Source organism: Palaemon carinicauda, chromosome 27 (genome assembly GCF_036898095.1).
Source record: "Palaemon carinicauda isolate YSFRI2023 chromosome 27, ASM3689809v2, whole genome shotgun sequence".
In the NCBI taxonomy this organism is placed as follows: Eukaryota; Metazoa; Arthropoda; class Malacostraca; order Decapoda; family Palaemonidae; genus Palaemon; species Palaemon carinicauda.
The window spans coordinates 42,768,765-42,781,519 of NC_090751.1; positions in this window are offsets into that span (position 1 = coordinate 42,768,765).

A 12,755-nucleotide genomic window follows, 5' to 3' on the forward strand; every position below is an offset into this window, starting at 1 on the left:
CTATAACGCATCCCACTTGTATCAAGCGCTTACTTTCTCAAAACGCTCTTCTGGTCAGACTTCTGGGGTGGCTGAGGCGGGACCTTACGTAAATGACTTGGGTTTGTATAGCTAGGAAAAATACAAATTATATAAAATTTGTAGTTTATTCCAACACAGATACAAAGAGTCAGTTAATGGGGAATCTTAATTGAGTGGGAGAAAGTCTCTCCGAGGTAAGAGGTCTGCCCTTTATCACTAAGATACAATAAGTAAGAGATCAAAGTGAATTGTTTGTGAATGGTGCAGCCGGTTCATATGAGGCAGGGCCTTCTGTTCTATTTCAGAGAGCTTTGCCAGGGTGAAGTGATATGGCCATCAAGTGACTTGTAATATTAATATATTTAATATATCATCAATATATCTGCCAAATAAACAAGGCATTCTTACTTGTAATAGGGAGATTTCCAGTGAGGGTCATTTGCCTTTACTGTATACTCATAAACACCCTTATAATGCAGAATAGCTGATGCCTGGGATAGCAGTTGCTTATCCCACGAGAGCTTAGATCAGGCTATTTGTTGTGAAGCAACAATGGGTCCAATGGAAAACTCTGCATGCGCAACTTTTAAGGTAGTGCTTAATAAGTGATTTTTCTCTTCCTGACTCTTGCTTTTAGGACTTAGAGCTAACGAGTGGTTTTTGTGGAATGCTAAGGTTGCAGCAAGCCCACGTATACTGCATCATGTGACCAAGGGATGGGCCTTGGAGACGCTTCCCCTGAGAACTCAGTGGCTCTAATGATAACCTCTACACCAAAAAGAAATGGTTTTTCCGGAAACTTTCTTTGTGGAGCCGCTAGTGCTCACAAACAGATTGGAGATTCAGTGTCGAAGATATTACGTCCTTTTAAGATATTTCTGTACCGCTCTTACATGACATGGTAACATGTAATCTAGGTCATCAGTTACCTCTTTGAGAGACAAGATCGTGGAAGTCAAATCTGATGACATTATCAACTAGATTTTGAGATTTTGCCGCAAATTCAGGAACAAAGGATAATGATAGCTCTCTCTTTATGCATAGGTTCATATAAGGCTTTCTACAAGGCTCATAGGACCTTAGTCACATCCCAGAGGATGGGTTTTAGTTTTCAAGGAGGGCAAGGCTGCTCGAAACTTCTCATCAAAGCTAGAGTTCCCAAGAATCTGAGAGGTCAAGTCCTTTCAGTTTGAATACTTGGATCAAGGCTCAGTGGTGGCCTTTCATCGCAGTGACTGAAAGATCCTCCTTGTTCCTTTGGAACATTAAAATGTCTACAATCAGGGGAATAGTGGCCTTACATAGAGCAATATTCCCCTAATGACACCAATCACACAAGATTTTTCACTTTACCTGATAAACTGTTGCAGAAGATTTTCGTTGGTGTAAGGAATGCTGCTTTGCAGTTGGTCTTGGAAAGCCTCTCTTTCAGAGATGCTGCTGGATAGTCTCCAGCTATGAAAAGATAGGCAATGTACTGCATATTGGAATTTTCATATGTAGCAGGTTTGACCCTTCTGGAAGTTTTCTCATTATTTCCGTGAGAAGTTCCAGCAGGTCTGAGTACTACTCCACTGCTGATCATCTTGGGGCCAATAGCATTGCTCTGACTCCCTTGTATGTTCTGATTCTGTTTAGCGTCTGACGAATCAGAAAGAACAGTGGGAAGGCGCAGAAGTCTTGACCGTCCCACGGGTGTTGAAATGCATCTTCCATCACTGCAGCTTGGTCTGGGGCTGGAGAGCAATACCCGGGAGTTTGTGATTCAGGTGCGTGGGGAACATGTCCAGAGGCAGGGAACCCCTCAAAGTCACAAGTCTTTTCCCCACTAGAGGAAGCAAAGACCATTTTGAACCAAATGTCGTCCCTCGACAGCTCAGATGGTCTGCAATGACGTTTCTCTTCCCGGGGATAAACCTCACCGTGTGAGATATCACCTAGGACTGTATCCACTTAAGAGTCTACTGCTAGGTTGCATAGTAGGAGAGAGGCTATGCCTCCTTGTTTAAAGATGTAGGTCACTACTGGGGGAGTTGTCGCTCATCAATACCACCAAGTGACCTGTCCGAGTCTTTGCGAAGTTAAATTGGAAGCTCTAGTCTTCTTTTGACCAAAGGCCCAAGATCTATCTCTTTCCCAGATGAGCACCCCATCCCTGGAGAGATGAATCTGTGAACAGCATGAGCCAAGGGGGAGGAGTCTGAAGGGGTGTTACCGCTAACAGGTTCTCCTTCAGCCACCACAGGAGGTTCAATATCACCTCCTGAGGTACTCGCAGCAGGATTGCGACCGCTGTTTCTTCAGGCACTTTAATTGCAGATGCAATTTCCCCAAGGGGACAAATTTCCCTAACAAGGAGAGGTGACCTAACAATTTCTGCCACATCAGAACAGGACGGAGGTCCCCTTTCACTAAAGTTGCTGCCTAAGTCTTGAACCCTGCCACTCTGTCTGCAGCAGAGAAGGCTTTCACTTGCACTAAGTCTATGTCCATGCCCATATACCTGATGGACTGGTTGGGGACAATGCTGGACTTCTGGAGGTTCAGCTGGATCCCTAATTCCTTGTACAGATCCAGTAGCAGGTCTCTGTGTTTCAGGAGGAGAGATTGGGATTCTGGTAAGAGAAGCCAGTCATCTAGGCATCTCATGAGCCTGATACCCATGGTATAAGCCCAGACTGAGACAAGGACAAAGACTTTGGTGAAGACCTGGGGGCTGTAAATAGGCCAAAGCACAGCATCTTGATCTGGGACATTGTCTCGAAAGAGAAACCTTAAGTACTTCCTCGAGGCAGGATGGATGGGGACCTGAAAGTAACCATCTCTCAGGTCTATCGTCAGAAGGTACTCGTTCTTTCTGATGACCTGAAGAACGGAGGATGGGGTCTCCATCTTGATCTTTGTCTACAAAATGAAGAGGTTCAAGAGGGAGAGGCCTGTGACAGGTCTCTAACCTTCCGCCGGCTTCTCTACCAGGAATAGATTGCTGAAGAAGACTGGAGTCTCGTCGAAGACTTCCTCCACTGCTTCTTTGCTTAGCGACTTACAGAATTCCTCTGCTAGGAGTAGGTCCTTCGGTGATCCTTTCATATAATATGATTGGATCCAATTCCTGGTCAGAGGAGGTGGACAGTCTATAAAAGGGATCCGATTTCTGGTCAGAGGAGGTGGACAGTCTATAAAAGGGATCTCATACCCTGACCAGAGGACTTCTACCGTCCAAGGGTCACCCATAAGTCCTTTCACCTTAGCCAACTAGCCCTCCCTAATGTGAATTTCTGCCACCATGTCCTTTTCAACCAGAGGGATGACCTCTCTGATGAAAGTTAGGACTAGGATTTTGCCTCTCAGGCTGTTGACCGTCCATGGGAGGGAGAAGGGGTGTCAGTTGGGGAAGTGGCCTAAAAGACTAATTCTTCACGTTTCAGAGGAATGGGGAATCTTGCTGCTGCTGCTCTGCTGACTAAGGGGCTCTGTCCCAATCTCTATAACTTCTCGGAATGAGAGAAGGAAAATTAATAAGGTCAGATTTCCTAAGAACTGTAACGTCTCTAGGGGACAGCCGTCTAAAGAATTTCGCTAAGACAGCGTCACACCTCTTCAGAACAATTTCCCCAAAAGGTAGAAATTCTGGTTGAAGAGGAACTCTATGGCCTTAATGCCAGATCTTGAGAGTTCCTCAACTGCTCCCATTTGGTCTCATCATTGAGGTTCCTCGAAAGGCAAAGCGAGTGTGCCCCCCCAGACCAGTGGTCTATCCAAGAGCAGGTCTGAATAGCTGACATGGCCGCTTCCTCCATGTTTGCCAGTTTAGTACCTGAAATCCTGGCTGGTAAGTTTGGTAGCCTTTCCACTAGAACTGAAGGTACCAAGTTGGCCACATCAGGGTCAATGGGAAGAGGGCTCTAAGAAGCTCTAGAATTAACAGACAAACGTCTTTGGTGCGGCAGACTTAATGGCGGAAGTTTCGATGATCTACCCTCTTTCTACAAGTTTAAAGCAGTGGAGAAGAGTTCAAAAACTCAAGTGTGTCCATCTGGTTGAAAAAGACCATGTCTAACCTAAGTCTGGGGCACTAGAGACTGCGGGAAGATATTGTCAATGCCACACCATTTATTTGCAGTCTCTGCTAAGGGATGCTCATCTAAACCTCTTGGGTGGCAGACTAGGCTCATGATCTTTATGAAATGAGAGGTTTCCGAGCTCATTACTGGGGCCTTAAGAGGGGGGTAGGTATACATCAGCAGAGCTAGTACTTGTGTGACAAAAGGTTTTCCAGGGAATCACCAATAGTGGTGATATCCCGGCGAGAAAGATGTCTTGATAGAGCTCTTTACTCTTCCTCCAATATCTTTTCATTCCCTTGAGTAATAATGGGAAGTGGAGGTAGAAAAGGAAGAGGAGGAAGAAAATGAATAGGAGGAATCTAGTTCGCTCACATCGTAAAAGCGTTTTTTTTCCATACCCAGAAAACCTCAAATCAATCAATCAATCCATATCCTGATCAGGAGGCAGAGGAGTTGGAGTGTCTCTTGGAACTTGTTTTAGGAGGCGAGAGAGAGTTCTCGATACTTTACCCTTTTGAGCACCTATGGCGCGGGCAACGTCTGCCACGGCCTCTAGCCAAAAGTGACATTCCCTACCCGAAGCATTACTCAAAACCGCCAGACATCCCCAGCTTAAGAGACATTGGGATCCTCAAATTTCACCGCACCAACAACCAAAATACTTCGAGATTCTAGTCATTATTCAGGATTATGTAAGGTCTACTTTAGTATATTTCTACGTTGGCATACAGGTTCAAATCACACGTAGTGTTCTTTAATTCTCTGCCTCCCAGAAGTCCCACCCCTAATGTAAGCAAAATGCTTTACGAGTAATGCAGTTTGTTGACACACGATGAGAAAATCTCATCTGCATAATCTGATAAATACAAATCCCCACTCAGAGCCCTCATGGCAGGTGAGGGGGATCTACACATAATGGCATAATCTGGTATAGAAGCATCAAGCAGATCTGGTTCATGGTTCAAGGAGTGTAGCTGTCGTGGCCAGAGGATGATCCACAATATGACCAGGATCAATTCCATATTGCACATTACTAACATTAGGAGATAACATGGTAATGAAATCGTCCTCATGACAACCCTCAGAGGGCTCCTGACACGCAGAAAGAATTTTCTGAAAAAGAAAAGAATTCCGAAGAATGCTTATACTGATAATCATGATCGTCAGACCAAGCGTAAGAACGGGGTCTATGTGAATGATTACTGGATTTGTCTCTCTGGGGGATACTCTGGATTTGAGATGGTTTACCAAATCCTCTAACATCAAATGAACGTATAGTTGCATTCTTTTTAGCATCATCATGATGCAAAGGAATACTCTCATGCATCAAGAAGGAGGCACATTCAGTGACGTTGCAATGTCACTGACAACACGCTGGAACCTGTCATTCTGCCTAAGCTTCATGGGAATAACCTCATGTGCAGAGAAGACGGTGTGTACAGTGACGTTGCGATGCTTAGGGGTGACAACTTGCTTGGACCTGTCAGCCTGCCTAGGCTGCATGGGAATAACCTCACATAAAGAGAATACTTTACTGGACGTCCCCATATCTAGATACCTCCGTACGTTTAGATTTATGAATCTGAACAATTGGCCTCGGGGTATTCTGAGAACAATTTCTTGGAATAGCAGGAATAGTTACACTCAACTTCCCAGCTTTAGTAACCTTGGAAGGAGAAGCCTGCTTGAAGCATGAAGGTGTTGCCAACTCTGGTAAGGTGGGGGGAAACAACTGAAGTAGTCCAGCCACCCCCAGTAAAGAGATGACAAATCTCTCAACTCATTCCAGACATGCTTTAGTGGAGTTTTCTGCTGAGGACCCATAGGTGTACAAGGCAAGCCTTTATCGTTAATACGAGTTGGAAACTGGTAATCAGGATCTTCCAATAAGGCCGCCTCGGTACAAGGGAAACGACAGGTTCAGCTCTAAGGTCCTCCCGGGAACAATGAAATACTATCACTGTCCTAATGGGAGACCCTTTTATAGGGGTGAACATCTTATCTGCTTAGTCAGATAGATAAATCCCCACTCAGTGCAATTGTGTGGGGGTGAAGGGGATCTAAACATAATAGCATAATTAGGTATACAGTAGAAGCATCAAGCAGATCTAGCTCAGAGAGCATAGCTGCCATAGCCAGGCATCCACAATAAAAAGAGAGTCAATTTCATATTGCACATACCAACACTAGGAGAAAACATGTTAATGAAATTGCGGCGGTCATCCCGTGACAGAAACCTCAGAGGGCTTCTGACACACAGAACTTGATGGGGATATATTTGTCGCCGAACCTACCTTTTGATTCTTCTCACTACTTACCGAAGGGGAAGGAGAAGAGTGATCTCTTTTGACTCACTTCTTCTGGCGAGAACGATATCTATCTAACTGTGAGGATGCCCACTCCCTACATTACTGACATGGAGATTCTTCCACACATCTTTTTCCTCGACGCGACGGACATACCGGGTGAGGATCCACTTATAACTGCCTCATAATGGTACCACAAGGGCGACCATTATACCCATGGCAGGAATGCATCAAATTTGAGATGGTCAAAAAGCATACACTCTTAACTCAAATAATGAATACGCAAGTGACAAGGAATGCCACGCACTATAAGGGAAAAGAGTAAGCAATACAGTGTCTGACAGTAGGAGTGAAGGCAGGGATATCCAACTACCTCCACAGACAAAAGTGTTGTGAGTAAGTGCTCGATACAAGCGGGATGCTTATGGGCAGCAGTTGTCTAGCAATGCAACATGATGGACTCTACCTATTTCTTTTTTATTTTTTTGGCCGTAGAAACTAAACCAGAAGTAATCCATTAAATGACTCAGAAGTTGGTATCCACATAAGAATAATTTTTTTCTTTACTTCTCTGGTATTTATAATAGCAATAATACTTACACACATGTCAAGTGCTAAAATATGATAAGCTATTCTTCCCGTCCCCTAAGAAAAATAGTGACTGAACAGCACTGGTAAAATGTGTACTATAATCAGAGAGCCAGACTTTTTTTTTCCAAGAGTTACTATCTTGTGCATATAGTACATGCTTATACCTTTTAAGAGAATTAGGCCTACTATAGATTAAACATTGAGAGGAAGAAAATTCATTGACAGATGCCAATAATTACTGTAGATGACAATCTTGAAAGTGAGATAAAATTGCATATATAGATAAAGAAGAAATGATATCCATAGTTAAAATAATTAGTTAAAAGGTAATATTCATATTAAATTGTAGAACGAATTTGAATCAAAGGCCAAAAAGATGATTAATATCAATTTCCCTTCAGTCACACACTTAGATAACTTGTTTGCAGTACTTTAAACAATTCTAAACATGATACAATCTAGAATTATGTTAAGAGGTCCAGAGATAATTTACATTTGATTCAACAGCTAGTTAATGAAAATATAAAATTCGAGAAGGAACTTTCTTAGGACGAAGCCCTTCCTCATTTACATTTTTTAGTCGTAATTAGTTGTTGATATTAAATATCCTCCTTTTCCAAAAACATTTACAATAATACATAACCAATTTATTTAACATTACCTATAATAATTCCAACTAATTCTTTCAAAAGGTAATAGAAATCCAATTACATTAGGTATATTCATATTCGCCTACTAGTTTGCATGCAACTAAATAAAAGATTGTGCTTGTTCAATATCAAATGAGAAATTTGTAGATAACTTGTATTTTTCCTAACCATACAAACCTTAGCTATTTAAATAGGGTATTACTTTCGGCGTAGCTGAAATGACGAGCCATTAAATTTTCAACGAGGGTTTACTACCCCCTCCCTAGTTAGGGGAGGAGTAGCTAGCTACCCCTCCCCCATCACACACCAGTGAACTAGTTCACTTTGCTTAAAGGTAAAACTTATCCCGGGGGACAGGGCTGGCGGGCAAGTTTGATTAAATAGCTAAGGTTTATATGGTAAGGAAAAAAACAAATTATCAACTTATTTGTCATTTGTTCCGTAACCAAAATACAAACCACGCTATTTAAATAGGGTGACTTAACCCTTAGGAAGGGTGGTAAGTCCCAGCCCTACTGGCTTTGGCTTTTTGCCCGGGGACTCGGTATCTGAGTAAGTAGAACTCAAGATAAGGAGTCCCTGCACCTCGCAAGTACCTTGCTCTGCAAAGATCGCAGCCTACGTAAGCTTGTGTGAGAAGGAATGAAGTGTGACTCGTCCTAGGAAGTTGACCCGGAATCCTTTAGATGGAATTCTAGGTTAGGACGTTCACAATACCACCTCGTAAGGGAATGGAGGACGCGACAGTATTATCTTAACCCTGGAAAGGTATGATGGGTCGTATGCGACCCCTACAGCATTTTCAAAACCTGTTTTTTCCCCCCATAAATCATCAGCTGTCTCGAATATGGAAGTGATCGACCTGCAAGGGGTGACTAGTCTACATGCCATTGTCTGCTTTAGGACTGATTTTCGTCTAACTTCTCTCCTTCCCCGTTTTTTTTACCCGCCTAGGGGTCGACCTCGACCCTGACATACCTTTATAAGGGTAAGTGATCAAACAGCAAAGTTATTACATAATTATAAACTGTCGAACAGTGTTGATACTTGTTTGATTCTTTATAGTTGGAAAGTGTGGATGGATGGTGTCTCTACCACTTGCATAACATTGGTTTTGGCTTAGATGCCATATATTTCCATGAGGTCCATTTTCCCTCAAATGCTAATTTATGAATTTTTTTTAATTTTTGCAAATTTGATTTTTTTTCTATTTATTTTGAATTTATCTTCAATAATGGCCAGCAGGCAGTACTCCCTCGGCATGGATGTCATCAACACACTTCTAATGGAGTTAAAAAGAGATGTTGATGATAATATGGAATTTGCAACCCCATTTTTCATTTCAAGTGGTAGATTGGGCTGTAAGAGTTGTTGCGGTCTGCGGCCATTTTGTTGACATACCCGAAAGGTAAGTTGGCATACTGTATCTCTATATAGTCTTCTGTATAAAATTCGTGATATTTTGGTATATTTCAATGCATAAAGATCCTATTTTATAGGAGATACAAAGATTTTCATAAGAAATTTACATTGTGAAACTAGGCCGTCAAAAAATGACCTTTAGATTTCGCCCCTGATATAACAGTAAATTACATCTTAGTGCACATTTTATTATGTATTTCTGTTCTAGGATAATATGAGTTTATTCTATAAAAAAAAATTAGCCTCTTCCTATTTCATTTGGGTACCCAAAAAAATTCATGAAATTTGGACAAATTTTTTTGGCCAAAAAAAGTTACCCTTTTTTCTCATTTCAGATCTTGACTTATATGGGTCCAACTCATTTCCAGCAATTACACGCTGTTGCTTTGCCATCTAAGAAGGTGTCCCTAAAGGGATTCATGCGGATATGTATATTTCTATTTTTTGTGAATATTTACGTCGTCTTTTTTTGTATACTTAAATTTTTAATATATTTCCAATAAATAGTTATTTTGTAGATGGGTATCATTTATATTTTCAGTAGTTTTTAGCATTCTTTGAAGTATTTTTAGCAAGTCAAACAATACAGATTGATGCATAACTAAATTTTTCCTGATTTTTTTTCGGAGTCGGGGTCGCTTGCGACCGAGTATGCCCTTAAAGGGGTGTCCGAGGAGCGTACCTATCCAGGGTTAATACTAGGAACACAAGGAAGCATGGTTTACCTGCACTGGTTTGAGGTCAGCTGTGCAGAGAACCCAGGATGCTGCTTTCCCCAAGAGAGGGGAGGATGAAGAAATGAATAAGGGCCGAGCATACCTTTTCATTCATGCACACTAAAACTGGGTAACAATGTCCTCAACCTTCTGCTACTTGTCCATTAAGGAGCCTGAGGTTTAGACCAGCTGTTGTGCAGCCACCACAGGGCCGTTAGAGAATGTATCGAGCCTCCTGTGGGTCACGACTTGCAGGTAGTGGGCTGTGAAGGTCGTTTGACGCTTCCAAACCCCTGCTTGTAGAACCAGCGTCACTGAGTAGTTTCTCTTGAATGCTAGGGACGTAGCGATGCCTCTGACATCATGTGCTTTAGGGCGACGTGACAGAGGAGGGTCTGGGTTCAGGGAATGGTGGATGACCCTGCAAATTTATGCTGAGATAGTATTCTTAGTGACCCTCCTCTTCGTCCTTCCTGTGTTCACAAACAATGCTTGCACTCGAGGACGAACTGCAGGTGTTCTTTAAAGATAGAGCCTCAGACGCCTTACTGGGCACAATAGGAGATGGTCTGGGTCCTCTGTTACAGAACGGAGACTCGAGATCCGGAAGGAGTCGAACCGGGGGTCCGGCACTCCTGGGTTTTGAGTCTTAGCTACAAACTCAGGGACGAACCTGAACGTTACCTCCCCCCATCCCCTTGAATGGGCGATGTCATACGAGAGACCATGAAGTTCACTGACAAGCTTGGCCGAGGCCACAGCAAGTAGGAACACCGTCTTCCAAGTCAGGTAACGATCAGAAGCCTGGCGTAATGGTTCGAACGGAGGTCTCTTAAGAGCCCTGAGGACTCAAACCACGTTCCATGGAGGAGGTCTCACTTCCGACTGAGGGCATGTAAGTTCATAACTTCGTATGAGTAAAGAAAGTTCTAGCGAGGAGGAAATGTCCATTCCTTTTAGCCTGAAGGCAAGACTTAAGGCTGAGCGATAGCCTTTCACTGCCGAGACTTAAAGGCGCATTTCTTCCCGCAAATACACAAGAAACTCCAATATTGCTGGAATAGTGGCATCGAGGGAAGAGATACCCTTTCCACGACACCAACAACAGAAGGTTCTCCACTTCGCCTGGTAGACTCCTGCTGATGACTTTCGCAGGTGTCGAGACATCCTTTCCGAAACTTGTTGCAAAAAGCCTCTCTCTGCGAGATGCTGGATAGTCTCCAGGCGTGAAGCCGTAGCAGAAGATGTTGGCGTGTGGTTGCTTGAGTAGCTCGTGTCGAGGAGGGAGTTCCGTCAGGAGCTGCAGAAGGTCCGGGAACCACTCTGCGTGATGCCATAGCGGAGCTATTAAGGTCATTGACAGGTTGACCGATATTCTGGTCTTGTTGAGCACCCTTCTCATCAGACAGAACGGGGGAAAGGCTTAAACGTCGATGTTGTTCCACCATTGTTGGAAGGCATCTTGCCAGAGTGCCTTGGGGTCCAGGACTGGGGAGCAGTACAGCGGGAGCTTGGGGAACCCCACAAAGTCAGGACTTTGTTGGCTACTAGAGTATCCAAAGACCACTCGGTACTCACTACCCGAGATGATTTGCTCAGACTGTCAGCGAGCACATTCCTTTTGCCCGGAATGAAGCGAGCCCATAGTAGAATCGAGTGGACTTCGGTCCATCTCAGTATCTCTACTGCAAGATGGGATAGCTGTTGTGAAAAGGTATCTCCCTGCTTGTTGATGTAAGCCACAACCGTGGTGTTGTCGCTCATCACCACCACGGAGTGACCCGCCAGGTACTTTTGGAACTGTTGAAGAGCCGGATAGACGGCCTTCATCTCTAGCAGGTTTATGTGGAGGCACTTTTCTGATTCTGACCACAGGCCTGAGGTCCTGTGGTTCAGAACGTGGGCCCCGCACCCTTCTTTTGAGGCGTCCAAGAACAGCATCAAATCCGGGGGGAGGACAAGAAGAGCCACTCCCTTTCGGAGGTTCTCATCTGTCACCCACCATTGAAGGTCCGTCCGTTCAGCAGGACCCATAGGGACCAGAATGTCCGGGGAATCGTGACCTTGATTCCACCGAGACTGGGCTGCCATTGCAGGGATCTCATCCTGTGGCGCCTATTTGGAACTAGACGGGCCAGAGAGGAAAGGTGACCGAGGAGACGTAACCACAATTGGGCTGGGAGTTCTTCTCGTCTGAGGAAAGGATCTGCGACCCTCCTCAGCCTTGCTATCCTGTCGTCTGATGAAAAAGCTTTGTGGAGATTGGTGTCCAAGACCATGCCTAGATATAACAGTCGTTGAGATGGAAGCAGAGAAGACTTCTCGAGATTTACCATGATCCCTATATCTTGGCAAAGTCCCAGAACCTTGTCTCGGTGTCGAAGAAGAGTCGACTCAGAGTCTGCCAGGATCAGCCAGTCATCCAGATAACGAAGTAGACGAATGCCGATCCTGTGTGCCCACAAAGAGATCAGGGTGAACACTCTGGTGAAAACCTGAGGTGCTGTGGAGAGACCGAAACACAGCACCTTGAACTGGTAGATCTTGTTGTCTAGGCTGAATGTTAAGTACTTCCTTGAAGACGGATGGATTGGGATCTTGAAGTACGCGTCCTTCAGATCCAGTGTACATATGAAGTCTTGTGGTCTCACTGCAAGTCTGACCGTGTCTGCTGTCTCCATGCTGAACAGAGTTTGTTTGACAAACCTATTCAGAGCTGAGAGGTCGATGACTGGTCTCCAGCCTCCAGATGCCTTTTTTACAAGAAAGAGTCGACTGAAGAAGCCTGGTGACCCGTCGACGACCTCTTGGAGGGCATCCTTCTTTAACATGGTCTCAACTTCTGCCCGTAGGGCTAGCCCCTTTGCCGATCCCATGGCATAGAAGCTCAACGACACTGGATTCGCTGTCAGGGGAGGAGGAGATGTTATGAATGGGACGCAATACCCTTGACTGATCACAGAAACCATCCAGGAATCGGCC